At 40.1% G+C, this 26,006-nt stretch overlaps 1 protein-coding gene across 1 annotated transcript in view; it reads left to right on the forward strand.

Annotated features, from left to right (window-relative positions):
• Nucleotides 1–26,006, forward strand: part of LOC101395770 (cytosolic beta-glucosidase) — a 104,477-nt gene that overhangs the window by 76,469 nt on the left and 2,002 nt on the right. The gene's annotated exons all lie outside the window — the stretch shown is intronic.

A 26,006-nucleotide genomic window follows, 5' to 3' on the forward strand; every position in this document is an offset into this window, starting at 1 on the left:
TCCTCATTTTAAAATGGGGATGATACAGAGGCAGAATTCAGACTGGTGATTGTCAGGGGCTGGGCGGAGGGGAGAATGAGGAGCAACTGCTGAATGGGTGTGGGGTTTCCTTTGGGGTGATGAAAATATTCTGAAACTAGATAGAGGTGGTGGGTGCACAACACTATAAATGTACTAAATGCTTGTTCACTTTAAAATGGTTAATTTTATGTTATGTGAATCTCACTTCAATAGAAAAAAATGGGAATAAAAACAGTACATACCTCATAGGATGCTAAATACTTAGCACGATGGCTAATACTTAGCACATGGTAACCAATCAAAGAATGTCAGTCTCTTCTTCCTCCTCCTCTTCTTCTCCATGATCATTGTTGTCCATTGTCATAGCCATTCTAGAAACAATTCCTTCTCAGATAAAAGTGCTAACCTGTTTTCACATTGCCAAAAGGGCAATACTGGAAGACAAGGCTAGATGATTAGGTTGGGACTAGGTTATGCCAATCTGAGATATCTAGAATGTATTTAGTAGACAGCAGGGAGCCACTGAAGATGCTTGAGCTGGAGAGTGAAAGACGTCAGACTGTGCTTTGAATCAATTAGCCCGGGAGCCATATGTATAGTCGTTGGGAAAGATGAGGCTGAAAGAAGAGGGCATAGTTAGCAGGTTAATCTCGACAGGGTCCTTAGATTTCACGTTCCTATTCCTCCTCAATCACCTTGGATTTGGCTGGCTACATAGCAAACACTTAATAAATACTTGTAGATTAGTTATTTTACACTTGTTTAATGCCTTCCTTTGAAGTACTTCCAGTTGAGATTACTTCTACAAATCACATAATGCAAGATAAAATATCCCATATATCTGTCAGTTTTCTCTGAGACTGTTTTCTAAGTATTATATGTGCTCAGTTCATGGACTGGGTGTTCAGTTGCTGGAAAAATAGAAATCACCCCATTAGTCATGCCTCTGCAAATTTCACATTTTATATTCCAAGTTTTGTGGTGGGTGATATTTAAAGCCTTATTTTTTCCTGGGTATTGTATCACTACAACTGTATATTGCTTGTGGACATTTTGTGATCTCAGATCTAAGGAAAATGGTGATGTTCCATTTGTTATCACTTTGAGGGAAGCACAAAAAGACCTTAAAGTGAGAAACACAGCTTAATTAGCACGTTAGTGATTTATATTACCCAGTGTGAAATCTCCACTGGCACCAAAGGAAGGATCAAAACAAAAGACATCTTTTGGGTTTTTAAATTTTTTTGGTGTTACTCAGTTTTCACAACCTTATTTCCATGTCTCTCATCTGCAAAACCCACAATGTAACATCATTGTCTCAAAGTTATTTCATTTCACAATAGCAGGCAAAGTTACACAGCTGTTTATTGATTGATCTCTGAGGACAAATGTCCTCTGTCCCATTTTATGCCCAGGTTTATACCTTGAGTTATGCAATGCAAAAGCTCTTAAACATCTTAGGGTTTTAGAACCACAAGGGACTACCAGAATTTTCTAATTGGACCTTTACTATATATTCATTGAGAAAATCCTAATAAAAAAACATGTAGAAAACCTTTACAATGATATGTACTTTATTTGGCACATTATTTACATAGATTATAAAAATATTTGTATATCTCTGTATTAGACTGAACAAATTATTCAACTGATAGACCATGTATATCAGACACATCTCTTTCAGTTACAAACACTTAATAGAAATAAGGGAATTTTTTTTGTTCAAGTGACTGGAAGGTTCAACGATAGTCTTCAAATTAATTGGACTTAGAGGCTTAATGAGATCTTTTTCTTCTTCATATTTTGGCTCTGCTTTTCTGTGGATTTTCTTTAACTCCAAGACTCTAACTCTGTGGTTGCTAGCAGATCCAGGCTGACATCCTTAGGTTCAAGATCAGAGGGAAGAGAACAACTTCTCCTGTGTCTCCAGCCAATGCTTGACTTAGCTCTGATGAGAAGACGAGTCAAGAGTCCATCCTTGACTCAATCCCTTGTGACTCCAGCTTTGGAAAATACTGCTTGGCCAGAAATAGATTTTGTGTGCATACTTGCACACATTATGCACTGAGGGTGGGCAGTATGATTTCTCCAGAAAAATTGGGAGGTTCTTGCCAGTGGTTGGTGGGAGATTAGAAGCAAGGTAGGCAAAACTAACAGACGCCCGTGAGAAGTTCACAAGTGGATTCCAGGACACCTTGCAGTCATAACAGGAGGGGAGGTAGGCGATATTAGAAGGAACCATCTCCAGAGAACTGAAAAATCTACAGATCAGGAATACTTTCTATATTCCAACTCCTTCATGAGGATATAATCTCCAAAAAATGAAGTAACTTGTCCATTGAATCACAGTTAAAAAGGTAGAGACAGGCTAACACCATTCTAATGCTCTTCCTTACAGACCAGGATATTTCTTAGGTTAATCATATATATGATTAAATAGTCAATTTTTGAAAGTGATATTTTTGCCTGATTTCAAAAATTTGGAAAAGCCCCAAAAGCAAGTAAATATTACTTTTTGAGAGAACTATTAAAACTTTTTCTGTTGAATTGTTTTGAATTTAATTCTGTAAAAGGAGAATATATATAAGCTCCATTTAATCAGAGTCTCTCATGATCACATTTTTTAATGTAGAAAATTTTCACTGGGGTTTTTCATAATTTAAACTGTATGCATGGAAGACCATATTTGAGAATTCCTCAATGAGATATTATAATCACATAAAAAGCATTTAGGGTAAAAGAGCCTTTCAGGCTTTCTCAGAACCCTTTAGTCTGCTTTCCTTTACCTACTGGCTATCGCTCTTGTGTGTGTGACAGGTTCCCCAGCAGTTACCTCTTATGGGTGCTCATGGGAGAGCCCTCTTCACACATGCTCTACACAGTCTACTGGCCCAAGAGACCTGACTCAGTCTTAAGCTCTTCCTGCCAGCTTCAGCCCATACCACGGGCAGGCCACTCACCTCATGGCCTCTTGCTACAGGTTCCCCTCATTCATCAAGTGACCTTTTTGGAAATGCTTTAATCCATCTACCTTTTGGCATTTGGTCAACCCATAGAAAATACCTACATACTTGCCATCGTGAACTGTGGGAGTGTAGGCTGTCCCCAAACCACTGTCTGTCTCACCTCTGACTTCCTGCTCCTGCCCTTTGTCCCACATCACCACAACATTGAGCACTCTGAGGATTCCGTTGCTTAGTCTTTCAGACAAGAAATGATCACAAGTTCCTGACTTAGCAGAGGTGGGAGAGGACATTTGGGTCCCTTCAATAGTATAGAAGAGGATACTGGAGAGGTCCTAGAAGAAAGGATGTTTGCTGCTCTGCAAACTGTAATAAGGTGACCTCTCTTCCCTCCTGGTTCTACTCATATATACTGGGTTGGGAGGTGGTGTTGGTTAGTGATGGTGGTGGTGTGTGATGAACTGAGGTCTTGAATGAAACAAGCTTTGTGGGGAAGTGGCTGCCTCTGATTACCGGAAGTTCTCTAAACTGCTCTGTACTTGCTTCCTAGTGGTCTATTCTTCACACATCAGCCAAGTCAGATAATGTCACTTCTTTGCTCAAAACACTCTAATGGCTTTCCATCTCACTTAGAATTAGATCCAAATTCCTTGCTGTGGCCTACAAGCCCCTACCTGATCTGGTCCCCACTCCCCCTCTCACTCCTGCTCTACCATTCTTCCTCTGCTCATTCAAATCTAGCCTGGCCTTCTTGTTGGTCCTTGTGCATGTCAAAAATGCTTTCACATGAGAGCCTTCGCACTTACTGTTTCCTCTGCCTGGAATGCTCTTATTGTATATTCTCAAGATTTGCTCTTTCTTTTGTAAATCTTGTCTCAAATGTCACTTTATCCACGAGGCCTTCCTTGACCATTCTGTATAAAATAGCATCTTCTGACAATCTCAACTCTTTCTCTGATTTCTCTTTCTTTATATCATCTACCTCCACCTGATAGATACATGTCTATATTTGTTTATTGACATTCCTCTCCCAGGGACTTTCTCTACTTTGTTCATTGCTGAACCCCTGCAGCAGGGCAGTGCCTAATACTTGGTAGCTCTCAGGGAATATTTGTTGACTCAATAAGTGAATGACTGATGAATTAATTAGGATGTATATGGTAAAACTGAGACAAAACAAAGAAGTTTACTTTGAAGTTTCAGTTGACTGGTTTAAATGCAAATTTAGAATCCCCAGCTGAAAAGCCAACTCCTCTCTTAATTTTGACACAATAGTTTTGACTGCTTCCATTTTCGTGAAGAATAACCAGGTACCCGATCGAACGCTGAGAAGCCCCGTGGGCATTTGGCACTGTGTGTTCATTTCTTCTTTGCCAGTGGGGAAAGCTTTTGCATTCCACATTTTCATTCCCACACTCTCACCTGATGGAAGCTACAAGACCAGACTAGGTAACCGGGAAGGTCTCCTTTTACTCTAAAATGTACACCCTATGCATTTCTTTCCTTCCATTCCACTGTGTATGCACTTTAGAGCAGACAGTATTCCTTTTGCCTCATCTGTATTGTTCATCTGCTCATAACTTGCAGATGAGGCTATTGTGGTACATGATTTGGAAGACTGGTCTTGACTATGTCTTTCAAAGTGAGCTAATGGTGGCTGCAGAGGCTGCTAATTTAGGAATATGATTCAGGTAGTGTGGATGATGCAGTTATTGTTCAGACTAGGGCTCTGCTGGAGGCAATCAGTTTTCATCTGTAGAACTATGTGGCATTTAGGGCTCCGAAGGCCATTAAAAATGGCTTCTCTCCCTTTAGTCAAGCAGATTTGCTGAGGTGATTTTACAATTAGTCGCTGAAGCTGTTGACAAGGAATAAGGGGACGGGGCTTTTTCTGTAAACATTTTCCACCAGAATTTTCAGACTGTCATTTGTGGCATAGGATTTTAGTCCCACTTTTCTCTAAAATCAATACAGTCAAATTTGTCTGGGTCTAGGAGGATTATTTGTGTGTGTGTATATACAAATATCTATGTATTTGGTTTGTTTTTGTTTTTTCTTTTTTTAACTCATGTAGGATGGGAGAAAAAGGATTTTGTGGCTAGATTGACAGAATGTTTGTGTTGAGTACATTCCCAGCAAAACAAAGAAAAGAACAAAAACAAAAGCCCCAACTTGGAAGGAGAAAGTTTGTTTAGAACTAGAATTAACCTGTCTTGCACATGATAAATGCCATACTTTTCAAAGGTTTGTTACAGAATTGATTTCTTTGTGTATGTTTCTGGTGGTTTAATTTGATTGGCATAGCAAAATATTGCTATTTGATGTGGGAGAAGTTGTTTTTAATGCACGGGACGGTAGGTGTAAATTTTGTTTGTGTTAATAATGTTGAATAAACTGCATTTATGTGTTGGGTTTATTTCTGGCTACTGTGCTACTACATAATTTGATTGTCCAGTGTTCAGACATGGATTTAAATCTTGATGCAGCTGGGAATTAGCTAGTCTCATTGTGTTTGCTTCTGCTTGTGAAATCAGGAAAATGACCACACTAAAGAAAGGAAGCTATTTCAGGGTTTTCTTCTCTTTTTTCAAGTACAAAGTTATTTCCATAGAAACTTGATAATGAAGAGTAATTTGACTCTACCTAAGTCTGTTTGAATGACAGATCTGCAGTCCTGACTTTTCCATTCAACTGCTACCTATGGTTAACAAAAGATGTGACGTTTTTTCTTTAAACAAATCAACATATTATTTTTATGCTTTTAAAAGAGATAAAATAAAAGATATTAAATAACAATAATTGGCTTTGACCACGTTATGAAGCTATTATTTTCAATATTTACCTTGACAACTATAATTTTCAATAAGTAATCATCAACTATTCAGACCCTTAAAACGGTTACTGGGTTAATGTTGTTTCAATAATGCCAAACATATTGTTTTCATGCATACTAAAATAGACTTAAAATTTTGCAGGCAATAACATTATTCGATCAGGTTTGCACCATTTCAATGACAGTTAGAGTTAATTTAGGCAGAATTTCAATTTACTTTTCTGTAGTATTTTTTAGGGTAACTATTGCCCAACTTCAGTGGAGTTAAGACCATGAAGGCTTTCATATTGATCTACTTTAACTTTGTGATGAAGTCCATATAAAATAAACTACCTGTGGCTCATGAGTAGTATAACTTCTTGCCTTCACTTATTTTATTACTATTTTGTTCCAGGGATCTGACTGTATGTATGTCTAATTTGACACCAAAACACGAATAGAGGTAAATTGGTCGGAATCTTTCAATCACGAAGAAGTAAATATTCATGGGTAATAAAGCTAATGCACCAGTATTGACTTCAATTGATTTTCATCAGGAATAACAGAAATTTACTCAAGGACATCAATCAACAAATATCTATTGTGTGTTTTGATGTTATGGGGGGGCATGACAGTACATGGAACCTGTCTTCAAGGAGCATAAAATCAAATTGATGAAATAATGCTTAGATATATGAAAAGTCACTACAAACTAATAACAAAGTATATCTTAATTGCCAAATGAGAGGTACAGCAGAACCCAAGATGCCCTGGGTAAATTTATTTACTCAAATCTGAGTAAATTTTTTCTCTCTCCTCTCATTTTTTTATATCCATGGAATAAGGTGAGTTGTTCCACATAAATAAGCAAGGGAAGTAAATAATACCAGCTAACATTTATTGACTAGCTCTTGTGAGTTGGGCATAGTATTACCTCATTTGAGACCTCAAATCCCATGAAATAGGCCCTATGATCCTCATTTCACAGACGAGGAAACTAAGGCCAGAATAACTTGTTGAAGGCTGTAGAGCTGGTAATTCCAGAGCTGGGATTTGAATCTAGGCAGCCCAGGTTTAGAGCTTGTGGCTACACTGTTATGCCGTCCTGCCTCTCCTGTATACCTCGGGAGTGTGCTAGGAGAGGAATCTGGCTGTGGAGAGAGCTAGCTTTCACTGCAAGTTTACTTTTACAGGGCTCTAATTAGTACAGAGAAAGAGCTCATTTACTAAACGGGCTCTGAGTAATTGGCTAATGACTTTTGGTGAGTAGTGTCCTCCAGAGGGCTGTTTCCACAGCCTGATGTCTTGGGCAGTCAAGTCTGTGGCTGTTTATCCCAGTCAAGGATAGCACAGCCCTGCACACTAATGCTGCTAGAACACTGTTCCCTACTGAAAACTCAAAGCGGATCCACAAAGCCTGGCTCTAGCTTTCAGAAGGCGACACTAGCAGCCCAGCAAGGAGGTCCTGGATATTCTTGCTTGTAAACTCAAGGAATTGGGGTGGGGGTGGGGGGAAATAGTTCTCATCTTTCATATATGGATTAAAACAATGAGGGCCTGTGTCTGGATTTTTTCTAGTCCACAGGCTCTGAAAGAAACATGGCCTCTGGTGAGGAACGCAAAGATGTGGTTCTGTTTGCCTTCACGTTAGACCCTCCCCACAGGAGACATGGTAACAGATTCTTTGTCCCAACTGATAAAGTTGATTGCTGGCATTTTTGTGCCCCATTTGCTTTGGCTATAAAATGGAGATAACAATAACACCTAGTCATTTTGAGAATTAAATGAGTTGATGAAGTTCTTAGAAGAGGGCCTGGGCATTCAACACACAATAGCTATCACCATTATTATTTTGCTACTGTTATTCTGTGCATCAGATTATGTAGGGGGTAGAAAATGGGATTTAGAGAGGGTTCAAGTCCTACTTCTTCCCTCTCCTAATTGTAGGAGCTTGAGCAAGTCACTTAATCTGTCTGTTCAGTGCTCTCCTCTGAGATGAGGATAACACCAACCTCATTGGGTTATTTAAAGGAATAATAAAATAATATCTGTCAATTTCATTTGTAAACTGTAAAGCCTTGTGTTCATTATCATCATTAATCCCCCAAACCTGCTCTTTCTATTGAATTCTCTTTCTTTGTCAATCCAGTTGACAAAGCTATAAAACAAAGAAGAGTCATCTTAAACTCTTCCTCCCAATTAGTTGGCCCTTAAGATTTGATTCTTTTTAATATCTCTAGCATCTGGGCCCTCTCTCCTACTTCACTGCAACTTCCTTAAACATAAGGCTTTAGCAGCCTCCTAACCGGCCTCCTAGCCTCCAGTCTTCAGTCTCTTGGCAGAATGATTGTTCTAAAGTGCAAATTCAATCTTCTCATTTCCCTACTTAAAACTCCACCATGGTTTCTCATTGCCTTAAGCATAAAATTCCAATTTCGTATCATCACAAGCAAGGCCTCCCATAACATGGGTTTTCTACAAACTTCCCCAGGGTCATTCTTGCCGTTTTGTCTTTATCAGTGCCGTGTGTCACACCAAATTAGATGTAGTTTCCGGAATGTGTCCTTGTCTTTTTCTTGTGCTTTCTGGCTTTTTCCTCCTCATTATCTTCTACCTGCCTTTTAAGATTACTCTAGCATCACCTACTCTAAAGAAGCCCCCTCTGACATCCTCTTTTCCCAATACTGTCACTGAGTTGGAGCTCCTCCTTTATGCCCCCATGACACCCAGAGTTTGCCCTGATTTCATTGTATTATAGCTACTCCTTTATCTCTCTTCCTTATAGGACAGAGACGATGAGATCCTAATCCTTAAGGATTAGGATCTCATCCTACTTGTTTCTGTATTCCAAGTGGCCTGGAACAAAAACAATAAATGTTGATTGAATGAAAGAATAAAAATATACTCAATGAAAATAAGATGATGTAGTTGTCCTTCAAGAAGCATCTCCAAGTTGCTAGTCCATTCCACTCTATAAGAGGCTTACAAAGGAGACCATACTTGAGATGTATTATCAAATGCATGACCTTGGGCAAATGACACAGCCTCCCTATGTCTCATTTTTCTCATCTTTTAAAATGGGAATAATAAGAATATTTACCTTATAGGGTTGTTGGAGAGAGCAAATGAAATATGCACATAAAACTCTCAAAACAGCACATGGTATCCAGTAAACATCCAGTAAATGTTTGAATTACTACTGTCTGATTATCTCCAAAATCAGAGTAAATTCATCCCATCCTTTATTCAGGAAAGTTGCTCTTGTGGGTAGTCAATGAAAGGTTGAGTGGGAGAGGTTGTCTGTAGGTTTTCTTGACCTCAGTGACATAGCTCATAAAAGAGTGAATTTATTAAAATCCAAACAAAGCCAATATTTATCCAGAAAAACAGTGGAATTAAAGATTTGTAGAGTCCTGGCACAAGCCAAAGAAAAACAAAAAATCTGTTGATTGCATTCTTTCTTTATCTGATGGTTTTCTCTCCCCTGCAGTTCACAGTAAAATGTAATGTTTTCAACTCCCATGAACATTCTCTACTCTTTCTGCCTTTCTACTTTTAGGAACATTTTTGTCTTTTTAGTACTCAAAGCAAGAAAAGATTAACTGATATACGAGAAACAGTGAGGACCAATAAAAGAGACACTGGTTGGACCTTCCTCTGTCAGCTACATGCTCAGTGCCAGGTACCCATCCAGCATTCCTCTGACACTTCATCTGATATGGTCACCCACACAGCTGTGATCAACAGTCTTTCAAAGCATAAGCAAAATGATGAAAAAAAATGATGAAAAAAACTATTCTCTACCTCCTAAGGAGTGGTGTGAACTCCCATGAAGATGAATCACAAAAAGGGAAAGATAGAGTCTTGGAAAGGGCATGGACTTTGGGGGCAAACAGCTGGGTTTCAATCCTTTCTCTGTCACTTGTTCTCTTGATCACCTTGAACACATTTACTTTCTCTAAACTTCCTTTTCTGTGTCCATTTAATGGACATAGCATCTATCTTTAAATGTTGTCATGAACAACATGGTTTTTAGCAATAAATCATAGCTGTTTCTTTTTCCATGTGCCAGGGCAGTATCAGGTGCCATCTTTGGTAACCCTCTGCTGTTCTTCTTGAGTCTGAAAAGGCTTGAAAGATAATGCTCTGGCTACATATTTGTGAGCCATTGTTGAGAGTCTGGAGATAAAAACAGTTTAGAGATACTGTTGATTGTAGTGAATGTTTCTCCTTGCCTTCCTTCCTCCCTCTCTCTTTCCTTCCCTTCCTCCTGCCTCTTCTCTCCCTCTTTACCTCCTCTCTTTTTCCTTCCTCCTTTCCTCCCTTCCTCTCTTTTGTGTCCCCAGTTCACTTATCAAATAACAACCCCTGATCAAAGGAGCCATCTTCTTGCAGATTGCTGATGGCATCATCAGTACCTATAGGAAGCAACAGTTACTTCTTTTATAGTCTCTAAGTCTACCATGTAATTCATAGTCAAATCTTTCTTTTGTCTACCACGTTGGTCCTACATTCTTCATTTTGATGGCCAAGTATCATATAATCCTTCTATGATACAATCCAAAGGCTCTTTTGATGTGGGACCATGGGTTCAAGGGGAATAAGACAGGATCTTAGCAGACAAGACTCCGCCACTCTGTCACTCTACATAATGATTACACTAAGCCATCTTACATAAAATCCATTCCTAAAATCCTAAGATGTACCACTGTGTGCTGTTTTGGGGTAGAGAAATAAAAGAATTCCAAATTTCATGTAGACTCTCAGTTTGGGAAGAACCCTAGAGAGATTCTAGTGCTAATAGACCTATAAAGATCAGTCACTCTAAATCCATCAATGATCCAAACCCATCATATTGATCATATGAATAATCTCAGACACACATGTCTTGTTTATACATAAGCTAATTAGAGGCAGACATAGAAACAGGACTTGGGGCCTCAAGCTGTATCACACTGCTCATGGCCTTGGGAGAGGCCATTAAAATGGACACATGGACATAATTCCCATCATGATACGGCTCATATCTTCCCTTACTTGACTAGCTAGTGAACTCTTATTTATCTTTCAATTTTCAATTCAAATGCCTGTTCCTCTGGCAAGCTGTCCCTGAACTTCCCAGGAGAGCTAAGTCACCTCCTCTTTGTCCCCCTAGTGTCTTTGATAGCCCATGTTCCTTTGTATTCCCAAATCAGTTCTTTTTGGGTCTATCTTCCCAATGAGACCATCAACTCCTGTGGGCAGAAACTATGTGCTATTTATCTCTGACTCACCACACCTAGCCTGGAGTCTGGTACATAATAGCTGCTTGGTGGATATTTGTTGAGTGCATAATGAACCACCTGTGCTTCTCAAATATTTGGACCAGATGTGGAGTCACAGAGCTCACTTGTGAAGGAAAACTGTTCATGTCCCCTCAACCTCTGCCATTGCTGATGAATGAAGCCCAGCCTAAATTCGTGTCAAATGCTCTCCTATCTTTGCAGGGCTGCATGATTGAATTGCTGCTTTTCTTTTCAGGCAGACTGGAGGGTTCTATATTCAATAATGCTGGAGTCCCCAAAGTTTAGGAGGAGAGATATTTCATGGCCCTCACTCTGAGGTCTATAAGGAGTTTTATTTTCTGAATAAGTATTGATCGCAGCTTACAAAATACTGCAAACCTATATAATTAAAAAGAATGAGACCAGTCATTGGTGGGCAGTGCATGGCTAAGTGTAAGAGAAGACAAATTCTTCAGGTGCCTGTGTTTTTATAATTGTACTTGCTTGGGAAGCTTATTAAAGCCTTGCAGGTGCAATGTTTCATCACCGAGTAGTGAACCTTTGAAAGATATGCATAATAAACAGAGTTTGAAATATGTTTTTATTCCAGGCCATATGGTCCTGTCTGGAGCTTTCCTGGATCTTTGGGTCAGTTCATTGTTGAAAGATGGGCTTGCAAGGACCCACCTCTCGGAGCAGCTGTCAGAGCCCTATCAGAACGAATCTGCTTTTGCATGATTATTTATTTTATGTGGCTCTCTGAAATGAACCCAGCCTTACTCAATAGCTGAAATGTGCTGAGCAAAGTCTCTTCCCTGAACAGCTTGTGGCCACATCACCAAGCAGTGTCCTTCCTTGTCCTTCAAAAGCAAACTTGTGAAACTTGTACAATAGGCCAGGACAGGCAGTCTGGGTGAGGTGTACCCACCTGGGCTTGAACTTGGTGCCAACAATATGGAAACTTACATAGTAGCATTTTAAAGAGGTGTCATTGTTCTTTCTCCTCAGCTCTCTACTGCTCGCTTTCCTGTATTTCCTGACTCTAAGCAATTACAGTGGCTGCTGTACGCAAGCGCGAAGTGTTTCTGTGGTGTTATTGTGGTGAGGATAATGCTAACACTTGCTCCTTCTCCCTTTGTCATTAACAAAAGGGGCCATTGACTCTGCTGAGAATGGCTTTTTAAGGAGCATTTAATATAATTTATTCAACATTTATTGTATATGTGTAGGAATACCGGTAACTGACAAGAGACATGGTCTAGGAGTCAAGTGATCACAGAAAAATGTCCTAGCATACAGAATGAGCAGTGAGATTGGAAGAAGAAATCTCTTTCTCTTTATTTGGACAAAGTGAATTTGGGGTTGAATTTTGTCATTTTGGTCAAGAAAACAATCTTGTCTTCTTGAGAAGTACTTTTTCTCTATTCTTATATTGCTGATATTATGTTCAGCATTCTATATCTATTTATAATCGTTCATTGATTTAAGCAATATTTTTAAACATCTATCTTTACCAGGCACTGTCCTAAGCTTTGGGAATACAAGATCCCTGTGCTTCCTGCTCTCATGGAGCTCAGAGTCTGGAGTAGAAGACAGACATCAAACAAATAGTTAATCAAATAATTAATTTCTTGTTTTATTCATGTTACAAAAGGGAAGTTAAGGGTGTTAAGTGAATGCACATAGCAGGGAAACCTATGTGGGGTCTTTGCTTTTCTACTTGACTATTTGACCTTGAGGGCAAAGTCTGCATTAGATTTTTTTTCCCTCTTGCGTGAGAATCTCTATGCCTAAAACAATAACTTGTATATAGTAGATGCTTAATAATGTATTTTGTGGATCTAAGATAGGAATGAAAGAAAGAAGCTAAGAAGGAAGTCTTAACATTAGTCCATTTATTCAGCATACGATTACAAATTACAATTCTAAAGCCTTAAATCAGTTTCAGAGCAAAACTACACATTTTTCTTTTGCCCTCACATGCAGTTATGCCATTTTTATTTACCCATAGTACCTACTTTTCCACCTCTAGAGCCATAGAACCTAGAACTTAGCCTTTTACCTGCATTTAGAAATAGCGGGCTCTAATATTTCTATCTGGGGCATCAGCTACTTTCTTTGAAGGCTATTGTTAGGTGGCTGTAGTTATTAGAGATAGACTATTTCTATATACAGGTAGATCAATATTATTATCGCCATAAAAGTGATAGCCTATTCCAAAGTGTGTACCATGGGCCTGGGGATAAGGTCATATGATGGAAGGTGTTTTCTCCTGGAGCTCTGCTATGGTAGCCTAAGGGATTTCTGGGGCCAAGGAGCCATGATTTTCGCTTAGGACTGTGCCCTGGAGAGTGCAGTGACATTGCTCCAGAGTACTGAGAGCTTCCAGAGTTCTCAAGAAGGGGAAAGCACTCAAGAGGACTACCCTAGAAAGGCAGCCAAAGACAAATAAAGGATTCTTTGAGAAATATTGGAATCAGAGGTGAAGTGTGGTAGCAGCAGCTGAGAGAGTGGAGGAGATTTTGGGGAATGTCAGAGAGTGGGAGGTCAGTGGAACGTGATGGGGAATCTCAGATCTGGAAGCAGAGGCTAGTTTCCCGTGGGATAGGGACAGCCAACAGTGCTCTAACAGGGATTCAGGTGCTGGGTGGGGACTTGGAGTCAATCGCCATTGAAGTACTGTTTGTTCAACCAGGAGATGCTATGATTCTAATACCCAGATGAGGGGATAGTGAGACCAGAGTCCTAATAAGATCATATTAAGATGACTCTTCCCTTCCTTCTCTCCTTCCTTCCTCCCTCCCTCCCTTCCTTCCTTCCTTCTTTCCTTCCTTCCTTCATTCCTTTCTTCAACAAGTGCTTATTTAGCATCTACTGTGTGCTAAATACTGTTCTCAAGGCTGGGCATATTTAAGAGAATAGACAGAGAAGGTCCCTTTTTCTCATGGGATTTTCAGTCTTCTGGGGGAGATAGACAGTAAAAAATAAGTAAATACGTAAACAAGACATGTTCATTGAATGATTAGGGCCACAAACAAAATAGTACAGGATGATATGAGACAGAATGGAGTGGTTGGGAATATGATTTAAATTGGGGCATTGGAAAAGACCTCATACGGAAGTGAATTTAAACTAAGACCTGAATGAACGAAGAGCCAGAAGATGAAGACCTAGAGGAGTGACCCAGGAGAAGGAAAGTCAGTGTAAAGTCCATAAGATGGAAAAGAGCTCAGCACATTTCAAAAAGAGAAAGAAGCCCAGTGTGCCTGGCAAGTGGAGGGCAGGAAGGAGAAGATGTAGGAGAGTTAGGCATAAGCCTAATCACGTAGGACCTTAGAGGTCATATAAGGATTTTAAATTTTGTGCTAAGTGAAATAGGAAACAATTGAGTGGGGGAGTTAAATAGGGGAAGGACAACAGCTAAACTGGTTTTTCCAAGATTTACACATTTGGCTACATTGTGTGCAAGAGTTGTGGCAGGGAGACCAGTAAGGAAGCTATTGTGGTAATTTAGAGGGATAGAGAAGTGGATGGAGGCAGATCCAGCTACAGATCGGCAGTGGAAGAGAATATCAGAAAGGAAGAATCAAGCATGACTTCTAGGTTTTTGGCTTGAAGAATTGCAGGGATGATGGTGCCATTTATCAGGATTAGAAAAGCTAGAGTGGGGGCAGTTTTGAGAAGCGAGTTAAAAATCACGAGTTTTACTTTATACGTAATAAATTTTATTTATTTTTAAATTTTAAAATACATAATTTTTAAAATAAAAAAATAAAATAAATTTTTAAGTATTTAAATAAAATTTACCTTATTAACTGTTTTCAAGTGTACAGTTCAGTGGTGCTAGATACATTCATCTTGCTGTGCAACCATCTCCTCCATTCATCTCCAGAACTTTTTCATTTTCCCAAACTGAAACTCTGTACTCATTAAATGATAAATTCCCATTGCTTCCTCCCCATGTTCCCTGGTAACTAGTACTATTCTACTTTCTGTCTCTGAATGTGACATTCTAGGGATCTCATATAAGTAGAATAATACAATATGTGTCTTCTATGTTTGGCTTATTTTGCTTAGCCTGGTGTCTTCAAGGTTCATCCGTGTTGTGTATATATCAAAATTTTACTCCTTTTTAATACTGAATAACATTCCATCGTAGATATATACTGCGTTTTGTTTATCTATTCATCCATTGATGGACATTTGGGTTGTTTTCATCTTTTGGCTATTGTGAATAATGCTGCCATGAATATTAGTGTACAAATATACATGTTAAATTTTAAATGTCATTTAGACCGAAAGAAGAGAAGTCAAGTAGGTAATTATTTATAGATTTTGCAGGTTAGGGAGATGCCCGAGCAGGAAATATAAATTTTGGAGTCATCACAGTGTTTGACTGGAGGACCCACGACCCAAATTTTGCCTTAGCTGGGTCACCTCCCGTGGAGATATATACACTAAGAAGACAAAGAAAGTAAAGTAAAACTTTATTATTGGTTGGGTCTTTGGCCCCCAATTCTCTTCAGAAATCTAGCGGGCTAGGCTGAACAATTTGGCACATTTTTTTTTGGCCTAGGTTAGAGGCAGGCTAGATTTAGTCTAAAGCCCAGAGTTAAAACAGTCTGAAAAGACCACAATTTCCCCTAAATTTATATTAGGATCTCTGAATTTATTCTTCTAATAGGATAAAAAGCCACACCACCAGACCACACCCTAGGAAATGGAACCAGAGTGACACCAGGAGAGGGTGCATTTACTATCCCCCCACCACTGCACCACCACCAACCAAGTCTGCCTCTGTCCTGGCTTTAAGCAAGTCATAAAGCTCTATGCCTGTTGTCATATAGGGAAAAGAGAGACTTTGAACAAAGCATAAGTGTTGGCAAAGTGTGCTCCAAAGGGAGAGAATCTGTGCGTTTTACCACCGACTTCAGGAATGCATGAAAGAGACACCCCTACCCATGTAGATTATAACTTCATAATCTGACCCCCTTTAAAACTATCACCCCAGAAAAACTTGGACCAGTTACTGTCCTTTAAATTGGGTGTTACTCTTTCTCACTGGAGCAAGTTTCTTGGTTTTGATCCTGAATTTTTCCCAGAGAGATATAAGGGGATTATGGAAGAGTGGAGAAGCCTTGAGAATTTTCCCTATACTATAAGTCCAGATTTTTGCTCTTAGGGGATTGGTGTTACAGGTGCCTCCCCAGCCTCCACTCACTTTATGCTCTCCACATGGCCTGGCAATGTGCTTCCCATAGAGACTTTGACACTTACGTGTCATCACAGTCCTAGGTTTGCAGTCTTTCATTGTCATTTCTGATAGAATTTTAGGCTTTGGGGTCAGACAACCTTAGGATTCATTTGCAAATTCTCCCCTTTTAGCTGTGTGACTTTGGTCAAATTACACCCACAGAAATTGTCACCTGTGGTGGTATCAGGTCAAGGACATGGGACATTTCTGGCCCTCCTCCTCCATCTCCCTTTCTGGCTTCTTTTTAAATGTTGGAATGCCATCAGGCTTGCGCCAAAGTCTTGTTTTCTTATTCTCTAACTTCTATTCGACAATCATGATTTCAATTACCATCTTTACATGATGTGTACATCATGTGTACACATGTCATACTGTAATGATGACTCCATCATTTACATTTCTATCTCAGACTCTGCTTTGGTCTTTACTGGTCTATCCAACTACCTGTTTAACTCTCATTTGGAAGTCAAAAACGCACCTTAAAGTCTCCATAACCAAAGCTTGATTTATCATCTTCCCTGCCTCTCCTCCAAAACTTATCTGTGTCCAGTATTCCTAAGTCAGAGACTGATATCATTATCCATTAAATTGTGCGAACTTTGCTACCTTATCTCCTTCACCACTGATCTCAAGTGAATTGTTCCACCCTGTTGATTTTATCTGAGTATCCGTCGAATCCATCTGATTCTCTCCATCTTCACTTATACCACCCCAGCCCAAGCTCCCATCATCGCCCTCATGATTTACTGCAATCTTTCCTAAGTGCTCTCTCGATTCCACTTTTGCTACACTCAAATCTGTTCTCCGCAGAGGTCACAGTAATTTTCTAAAATGCAAATTAGCTAAAGTCACTCCCTTTCTTAAACTCCTTCAATGACTTTTCATTGCTGTTGGGATAAAGATCAAAATCCTTAAAATCTTTATAAGGACTGCATGGCTCAGCGCTTGCCTTGTGGCTCTCTCCCAATAATTCTTCTTTTTTTTTTTTTTTCCTGCTTTTTTGAGATATAATTGACATGTAACTTTGTATAAGTTTAAGGTGTATGATGTGTTGATTTGATACACATATATTGTGAAATGATTCCCACCATAGCATTAGCTAACATCCTCCATCACCTCACATAATTACCATTTCTTTTTGGTGGTGAGAACATTTAAGATCTATTCTCTTAGCAACTTTCAAGTCTATAATAAAGTATTGTTAACTATAGTCACATACTGTATATTAGATCCCCAAAACTTATTTATCTTATAACTGAAAGTTTGTACACTTTGATCAACATGTCCCCATTTCTGCCATCCCCCAGCCCTTGGTAACCACCATTCTGTGCTCTGTTTCTATGAGTTCCTGATAATTCTTTATGACATTGAACTATCTTCTTTAAGTTCCTTATAAGTGCTATGAACGTTCCCATCTTTCACACATGCTATTCTTTTTTCTTGGATTGCTCTTATCCTTCTTCATCTCATGAAGCAGACATCTGTCATTTTTCCTGGCTGCCTAGCACTTGTTGAATACACCTGCTACATTTGAGGAATGTCCAGACTTAGGAGTTTTGTTTAGCCAAGGTAGAGAATAACATTTCCCAGGTTTCTTTGGAGCAAGGGCACAGACATGTGATCTAGTCTCTACCAATTGGACTTATCCATGTGAGAATTTAATTTGAAGATAAACAGCTTGAGGAAAGCAGAACCTATTGTGCTGGAGAGGGTGGAGGCAGAGGCATCCAGCTCTTGAGAACAACAGTGGTTGTAACATTTGGTTTCTGGCGCAGAAGTAGTTGAGATGCTGGTGGCTGTTGTGGTTGCAGGTAAATTGGGTTTTGGTAGCAACATGAACTGTAGGACTTCGTGCTCATTGGGTTATCGGCAGTTAAGGCAGTTTCTTGCTCCCACCGATGCTGTGGTGTGCTTTTGGGCGCTGTTCCTGAAAGCTTCGTTTGAGCCTAGCTCTCCAGCTTGACCCCGTTTCTGCTTCATCAGCCAAGGTCAGCTTCTGTTCCTTTACAACTAAGGAATAACTCTGGCTGACAGCAGTAGATAGCTCCAGCTAATCCTTGAGCTCTCAGCTCTAGCTCATTCCAGGAAACTGCTCCATCCTCCCCAGTCTCCCACCCTTGCTGACAAAGATAGATCTTCCATTATAGAATGTTGTCAAGACTCAGTATAGTGTTGTGGCTTGGCATGCCACCTCTGTTGTTTCCTCCCTAGGTCACAACCTCAACTCTCCTACTTACCTGATATATGAATTTTTTAAAGGTTACCTAACCTCTCTCTGCATCAGTTTCCTTATCTGTAAAATGGGGATGATGATAATATCTATCTGACTCATAGGTTTACTGTAAAGATCCAATGAATTAATGCATACATGAAATCCTTGAAACAGCACCTAAATGTTCAATAAATGTTAGCTAATATGTTGTTCTTTCTCACAGTTCCCACTTCTTTTCTTTCATAATGCTTTTCACAGATTGTAATTAAAAGCTCACAGGGTGGTAATTATATTAAGATATGTCTTTGACATAGGCTGTTCAGCTCTATAAAAGGAGGGGCTGTTTATTTTGCTCACCATCATATTCTCAATTCTTAGCACAATAGATATTTATTTGATAAATGTAGGGTAGATGTTGTCTCAGGGTCCCAGAAACCTTGAGTGAGCCATCCCACCTCCGAGCACACTGAGGGAGGGGAGCTTCACCAGCACCTGGTGTTCCTGGCAGCCTCACCCTAAGTTCCTTGTCTTTAGTGATTTATTTTTCGTGACCCACAACTGACCCGGTCCCATAGAGCACAAACCCTGCCCCAGATGCTGCACTTTCTCTCAATGCCCTGATTTTCTGGTTCTCAGCACCGAGCATTTTGTGCTGACTACACCCTCGGAAAGCTGTTAAAGCCAGATGGTAGGAAGAAATAAAATAGGTTTCATTCATTGCCCTCCCAGACTCTGAGAGAAATAACAACAACAGTTACAACAAGTAGTGTATGCTGAGTGTGTAGTATAAACTAGGCATTATTTGTAGAGCTTTATATGTATTAATTTATTAATACCCTCCACAATCCTAGGAAGAAGATACTATTACTCCCATTTTATAGAAGGAGAAAGAAAGTCCCAGAGGGAAAGGAAGGAAGGAAGGAAGCTTTTCTGGTGGAAGAGAGCTTCCCTTGCTGAGAACTTCGGTTTCCACAAGAAGAACTTCTCTCTGCTGCAGAATTAACTCAAAAAATAATACTGATGGAGAAATTATAGAAGATGACACTGAATAAGTATCTATCCTCAGATCAGCTTTATAATTTAGATAGTTTTACATGATCCCTTTCCACTGCTTGCTATTTGCAGCTTTTTTACTCGGAAGTCTAATGTAAGTACTAGGAACAATGCAGATAATTAAGAAATCTGTACAGCTCACTTTGGGTAATTGGCACTTTCCTATAAAATATTTAAAAATTAGCCTTTGGTGTTCAAAGACTCTCTTTCAGGGAGTCACAGTTTTTGCTACTAGGAATTCCCATGTGCAGGTGGGGCCTCCGGCGTTAGGATTATTTGGACATTTTCACAGATGATGTCCAGCCACTGATATTCACCTGGAGTTGGGGGGGGGGGTGCTTATCGTGCATTTTCTGTGTTTAGATCTTCCTAATGTTGTTTTATTTTATTTTTTCCAAAGAAAGGGGAAAACAGCAGATGTGCCAGTTCTCCTGCAGGAACTGTTATTCAGCTAAAGCTGTCCTCCAACTGTAGTGCTCTTGCACATTGCAACCCAACTCAGAGAAACACATTTTCAAAGTTTGTGTGGGGGGACAGTTGCCAGAAAATCTGCTGCAAACTATGTCCCAGGGAGGCTCTCGCTCCTCAGCTTTGACAGGCCCTGAGAGAGATTCTCAAAAGCCCTCAGCAAAGTCAGGTGGGTGGTTTGGGACTTGGAGCCCAGTTGGCAACCACTCTAAAAGAGCATCGTTTCCTGTGGCCACCATAACAAATTACTACAAATCTGGTGGCTTAAAACAATAGAAATTTAATCTCTCAGAGATATGGCAGCCAGAAGTCTGAAATTAAGGTGCCAGTAGGATTGGTTCCTTCTGGAGGCTCTGAGGGAGAGTCTATTCCATGCCTCTCTACTAGCTTCTGGGGGCTGCCTTGGCATTCCTGGGTTTGTAGACATATCAGTCTAATCTCTGCCTCTCTCTTAACACATTACCTTCTTCCCCATATGTCTTCTCCCCTTGTCTTCTCTTATAAGGGCACTTGTCATTGGATTTAGGACTCACAATTATCCAGGATGATCTCATCTTGAGATCCTTAACTTAATTACATTTGCAAAGCCCGTTTTTCCAAATAAGTTCACATTCACAGGTTTTGGATGAACAAATCTTTTGAGGGAGCCACCAATAAACCCATTACACACGGTAAATTGAGAGGATTTCTCATGATCCACTGGGGTAAGGTTAGGCTTCCACTGAGCAGTGGAGTGGAAAGGCATTTTGACACTCCTGAGTGTGCAGTATCTCCACCTTAGTTTCTTGGTGGTCATCCATGTCTGAAAGGCTGTGTCACCTGGGCTGCACAAAGCTGTGTCTCTGCACTGAGCTCTTCTGGCCGTGACTGCTAGGGAGAGGGGCTGACGGAGATTGTCCGACATTGATAAGCCTCAAGAGGGATGCCTCTGGGGTTGGAAGCTGTGTTCAAAAAATTGTAGTGGACTGTCGCAGATTATGCCAGGCTTATAAGTCTCAAACTTAAGTTAAAAAAAATGTTCAGGGAGTTTACTAAAAACAGAAATCCTCAGGTCTCAACCTCTATTAGTTTGTGAGGGCTGCCATAACAAAATGCCACAGACTAGGTGGCTTAAACAATAGAAATTTATTTTCTCATGGTTATAGAAGCTGGAAGTCCAAGATCAAGGTATCAGCAGGTTTGATTTCTCTTGAGGCCTTTCTTTTTGGCTTTCACATAACCACCTTCTCCCTGTGTCCTCATTGGTCTCTGTGCACACGTGCCCCTGATGTCTCTCTGTCTTCTGTTAAGGATGCATGTCATGTTGGATTAGGATCCACCTTAACAACTTCATTTTAACTTAATCACCTCTTTATGTCAAAATAGGGTCATATGCTGAGGTACTAGAGGTTGAGGTTTCAACATATGAGTTTAGCCGGTAATACAACCCAAGAGATTCTGATTTTAGTAGGTCTGGAGTGGGGCTAATGAACTTTTTTAGCTATGCCCCAGGTAATTCCAACTGGTTCAACTGGTCAGAGTCAACTCTTTGAGACACAATGCTGTGGTGGATTGGTAATCATTTTGGCATTTGCTTTGGCTCCATGTCTTTACATCATCCTGATTCTTCCATACACCACATATTCAGCAATAAATTAGTGCAAATGGAAGATACTCCATGACCCTTTGCAGACACTCCTGAAGACCTCTCCTCAACTCCTGTGTCTTTGTCTCAGATCTAGTCCCATTCTATTTCAATGACCTTGAATCTGAGGTTGTTCGGCATCTTGTCTTTTGGACTTATAACAACATTGACTTAGCCATGTACTACCTATGGATTTTGACTCATATCCACTCTACTAGTTTTTTCCACACCTGGGATAGGATTTGCTGCTCAAGAACTAAACCCCAGGATGCACCTGTTCAACTAACATCATATGAGTTTGAGAGCACGGACACTTGAAACTCAGTACTTTAGAGGGTCTCAGGCCAGCTGCTCAGGACTCAGGGAGGCAGGAAGCCAGGCAATGACTTGGAGAGGTCACCCTGGAGAAAAGAAAGGAGTCTGCCAACTGGTGGAAAGAGCCCTGTCTTCAGATTTACACAGTCTGTCTGTACCTCTCCCTTCATCCTTACACTCACCTTTCTTAGAGTGAATGTTGTCCTTGCGACTCCTTTTCCCCTTTTACGCTGTCCTAGATGTTCATTTAAACCCAATTTCTACTTTATCAAAATGTTTGGTTGGGAGGGAAAGGCTACATCAAAGTATATTTTTACTTTGTATTCTGCGTTCTCCCAAGGGGTGGCCAGACAGGAAAGTAACAGAAACCCAACGTGGGCTAGGTATTGTGCTGGGTTCATGCTCTCCTGTTTAATCTTCACAACAGCCCTAGGAGTAGACATTACTGTCTCCATTGTACTCATGAAAAATGAAGGACCTTCTCACCTATATAACTGCTGCACTCAAACCCAAGCCTGTAGAGCTTCCTTTTCCAGACCTGCCACATCACTTTTTATAGGTTTCTGAACCTTGAAGATATTTCAAGTTTGTCTCTATGATTTAAACATAGTGAACATGGTTATTTCATAGTCTGTCTGAAAATTCTAATAACTGAGATCTTTGTGGGTTTGTTTCTGGTGATGTTTTTATGTCATCATTTTTTCATGTCTCTCTGGTTATATTTGGTTATGTGCTGATGATTATACTTAAAAACATTTGTAACAATAATTGGAGGTTTGGAATATAGGTATCTCCCTTCCTAAAGAAGTTGAATGTGCATATTCCAGGCACTTGGAGTATTACCAGTTTGGGATCACCTCAATCCAAGATCCAGACTTGACATTTTCTGAATCACCAGGTGACTTGAGACTTGCCGATGACTGGTTTGCTTCTGGCTCATCCTTACCCTGAGAGTTTAGTCTTTTGGGACCTTAGTTTTCTGTATGTGGGTCACATACTAGATTTCCCAGCTGGTGTGGCTCTGGGCTTTGAGACCTATGCTCACCCCAGAAAACAGAAAAAGGTTCTGATCTCCTAAGATTGGAAAATTCCATCCAGGGTAGCTGCCATGTCTACCAATCTCAATTTCCACTTTCTGCTTTGGCCTTACAAAAATTGTTAGCTTTCCATTGTTTTCAAGATTTGTCTTTAAAATTTTATCTAGCATGTTTACTTGTTTTCATTAGGAGGGTTTGCTTGAATAATGTAGTTTGTCATTACCTGAACACAGAAATCTGGATGCCATTAATTTTTCTTCTCACTCATTCCCGGGGCTTTCTCTCTCTCATTTTCTTTTATGAGGCTGCTGCCTTCTGCACTGTCCTGAACTCTCCGCTGGTTCTTGTCATGGCAGTTTGGGTCTGTGGGCTAGTGCTTTGTTTGATAGCTTGATAGTTGTGCTACATTCATGAATGTCTTCTATAAGTCCTAGGCAATCTTGAAAACAAAGACTATCTCTGTTTGTAACCTGGGGAGATATAAATTCCATTGATGCTGAGTGCCCAATTTCTAGCCTCTTGTAATGTGACAAACACAAGCATAATCATGGCACTTCATAAACCAGTAACTTGGAAAGATTCTGCCTGGTACCATGAAATAATGAGCTTCTAAAATAGGTGTGTGTTCACATGTAGTAAAGAATTTGGCTTTCCCTAAAGAGTAGATTGGCCTTTGCTCTCAGTTTCTAAGAGGTAATCTATGTCATACCTGATAGAAGTCTTTGTTTAGGGCAGAGGCTGGTCACACCAGAAAGACCAACCATGTCAGGGTTGGGGCTTTTGGTGACACAGTGCCACTTGATCTGGAGACTGAGTTCATTTACATGGGCAATCAATCAATCAATCATTCCAATGTAATGAAGCCCCAGTAAAAACTCTGGACACTGAAGCTCAGGTGAGCTTTTCCGGTTGGCAATATTCTGCGTGTATTTTCACATCTCAATACCAAGTGGGTAACTTGTCCTGACTCCTTGGGGAGAAGACAATGGAAGCTTCATGTTTGAACCTCTCAGACTCTGCCCTACCTTTAGCTGATGTTAATCTGTATCCTTTCCTGTAATAAACCATAATTGTGAGTATAATAGGTTTCAGTGAGTTCTGTGAGCCCTAGCAAATTATTGAAACTGAGGGTGGTTTTGGGAATCCTTTGAACTTGCAGTTGGTTCAGAAGTGAGGACTGTCCCCTCAACTTTTCAGTTTGGCTAACACTGGGCAGTGTGTGTATGTGTCCATGGGTGTGTGTGTAGTACAACACTGGCATGGGGTTCCTACAAGTAGAATAGCCCGACTAAGACTCCAACATATTAGCAAGGCTTACCTATTTTTCTCCCTGCATCTTTATATTCAATCTGTTGACTGTGAGACACTTCCCACTGGCCTTTTAATCCCAAACCAAACTCTGACTCTGCGATGGGTGTCATTTGTATCCCAGGGTGTTTTGCGCCCATCCACAGTTCCTGTCAGTCTGTATTTACTGTATTGGCCTGTGACTCTGGTTAAAGAAAGAAAGTGAACTCACAGAAGTGTTTTTTCCCCACTAAGATTTGGGACCTCATAAATCATGGTGACAAGAAATGTGATGCTGGTCTCTTTCTGCTCTTGAGGAGATTGGAAGAGGAGAGGCGTGCAGGTTCCAGCACAGTTTTGTAATTTGTTCAGTGGTGGCACAGTGAGAAGGATTCCAGCAGGCTGGCTCCGCAGCCCTAACTAGGTAATTCTCTCCTTGAATGTTCCTGCAATGAACACGCAGAGACATCCACCAGTGTCACTCGGGCAGTTTAGTACCTGCTGTGGAACTCCTGGCAGTTAACAATGAAATTGTCAAGATTTCCTTTTTTGTTCCCTTCCAAGCAGGCAGGGCATGGTTTTTATCCCCTGGTTTAGCACATGAATCAATCCTTTTGTACATGATCGGTGGGACTGTGTGTGTTTTCAGAAACCGTCTGGCTTTATACCTGGCAGGCTTGCTTCTTGGACAGTAGTTTTGCAAATGAGAAAGAAAATATGCAGATTCTCACATGTCCCCAGACTGAATTACAAGGCAGTCAAAGGAGATTGTTGTTTTTGGGGCTGGTATTTGGTTTTGGTCGCTTTAATTCTTAGAAATATACCATCAAGAACTTAAATGAGTTTTTTTTTTTTTTTAATTTAAAAAATTGGTATTTTGCAGATTGTGGTTGACAGACAGGGAGGAGACACACATGGCAATGTAGACAAGTAGGAGAAGAAGGAATATCTAGTAAATGTTTTCATTTCTGCAAAGCTTGATGTGCTTGAATGTTATACATTTCATTTTCCAACAATACTTTATTTAAAAAGGGCCAATCCAGCTTGGCTGACTTCCTGCCTCTAGGACATTCATAAGCATTCTCTAAGCAGAGCACTTTGCACGCCTCTGTGCACAAAGGTAGGGAGGTTACGCATCAATTAACCTGTCAGGAACATTTGTCTATGGAATATCCATAGTCAAAAAAAAATTCCAAGAAGATTTGGAGACCAACACATGGGTAGCAGTATATGAGTGTAGTACTTTTTTTTTTTTTAAAGATTTTATTTATTTTTCCCCCCAAAGCCCCAGTGGATAGTTGTGTGTTGTAGCTGCACATCCTTCTAGTTGCTGTATGTGGGACTCGGCCTCAGGATGAACGGAGAAGCGGTGCCTCGATGCGCACCCGGGATCCGAACCCGGGCCACCAGCATCGCAGTGCGCGCACTTAACCACCAAGCCACAGGGCCGGCCCCTATGAGTGTAGTACTTTTAAGAGACCTGAAAAATACAGATTTACACCAAAGAAAAAAATTAAAGGGTGGATCTTGCTTTGCAAAACTGCAAGAGTCATTTTCTTTGAAAGCAATCCCCAGTACAATTAAAATTTGATTTATTATATGAATGTTCATTTTCACTCAACTTATTTAGGAATATATTTATCTTGTAAAGGAAACCTACCTTCTTATTTAATTTATGTACAGAGAAACAAATATT

The sequence above is a fragment of the Ceratotherium simum genome, chromosome 8 (genome assembly GCF_057802395.1).
Source record: "Ceratotherium simum simum isolate JZ-2026a chromosome 8, ASM5780239v1, whole genome shotgun sequence".
In the NCBI taxonomy this organism is placed as follows: Eukaryota; Metazoa; Chordata; class Mammalia; order Perissodactyla; family Rhinocerotidae; genus Ceratotherium; species Ceratotherium simum.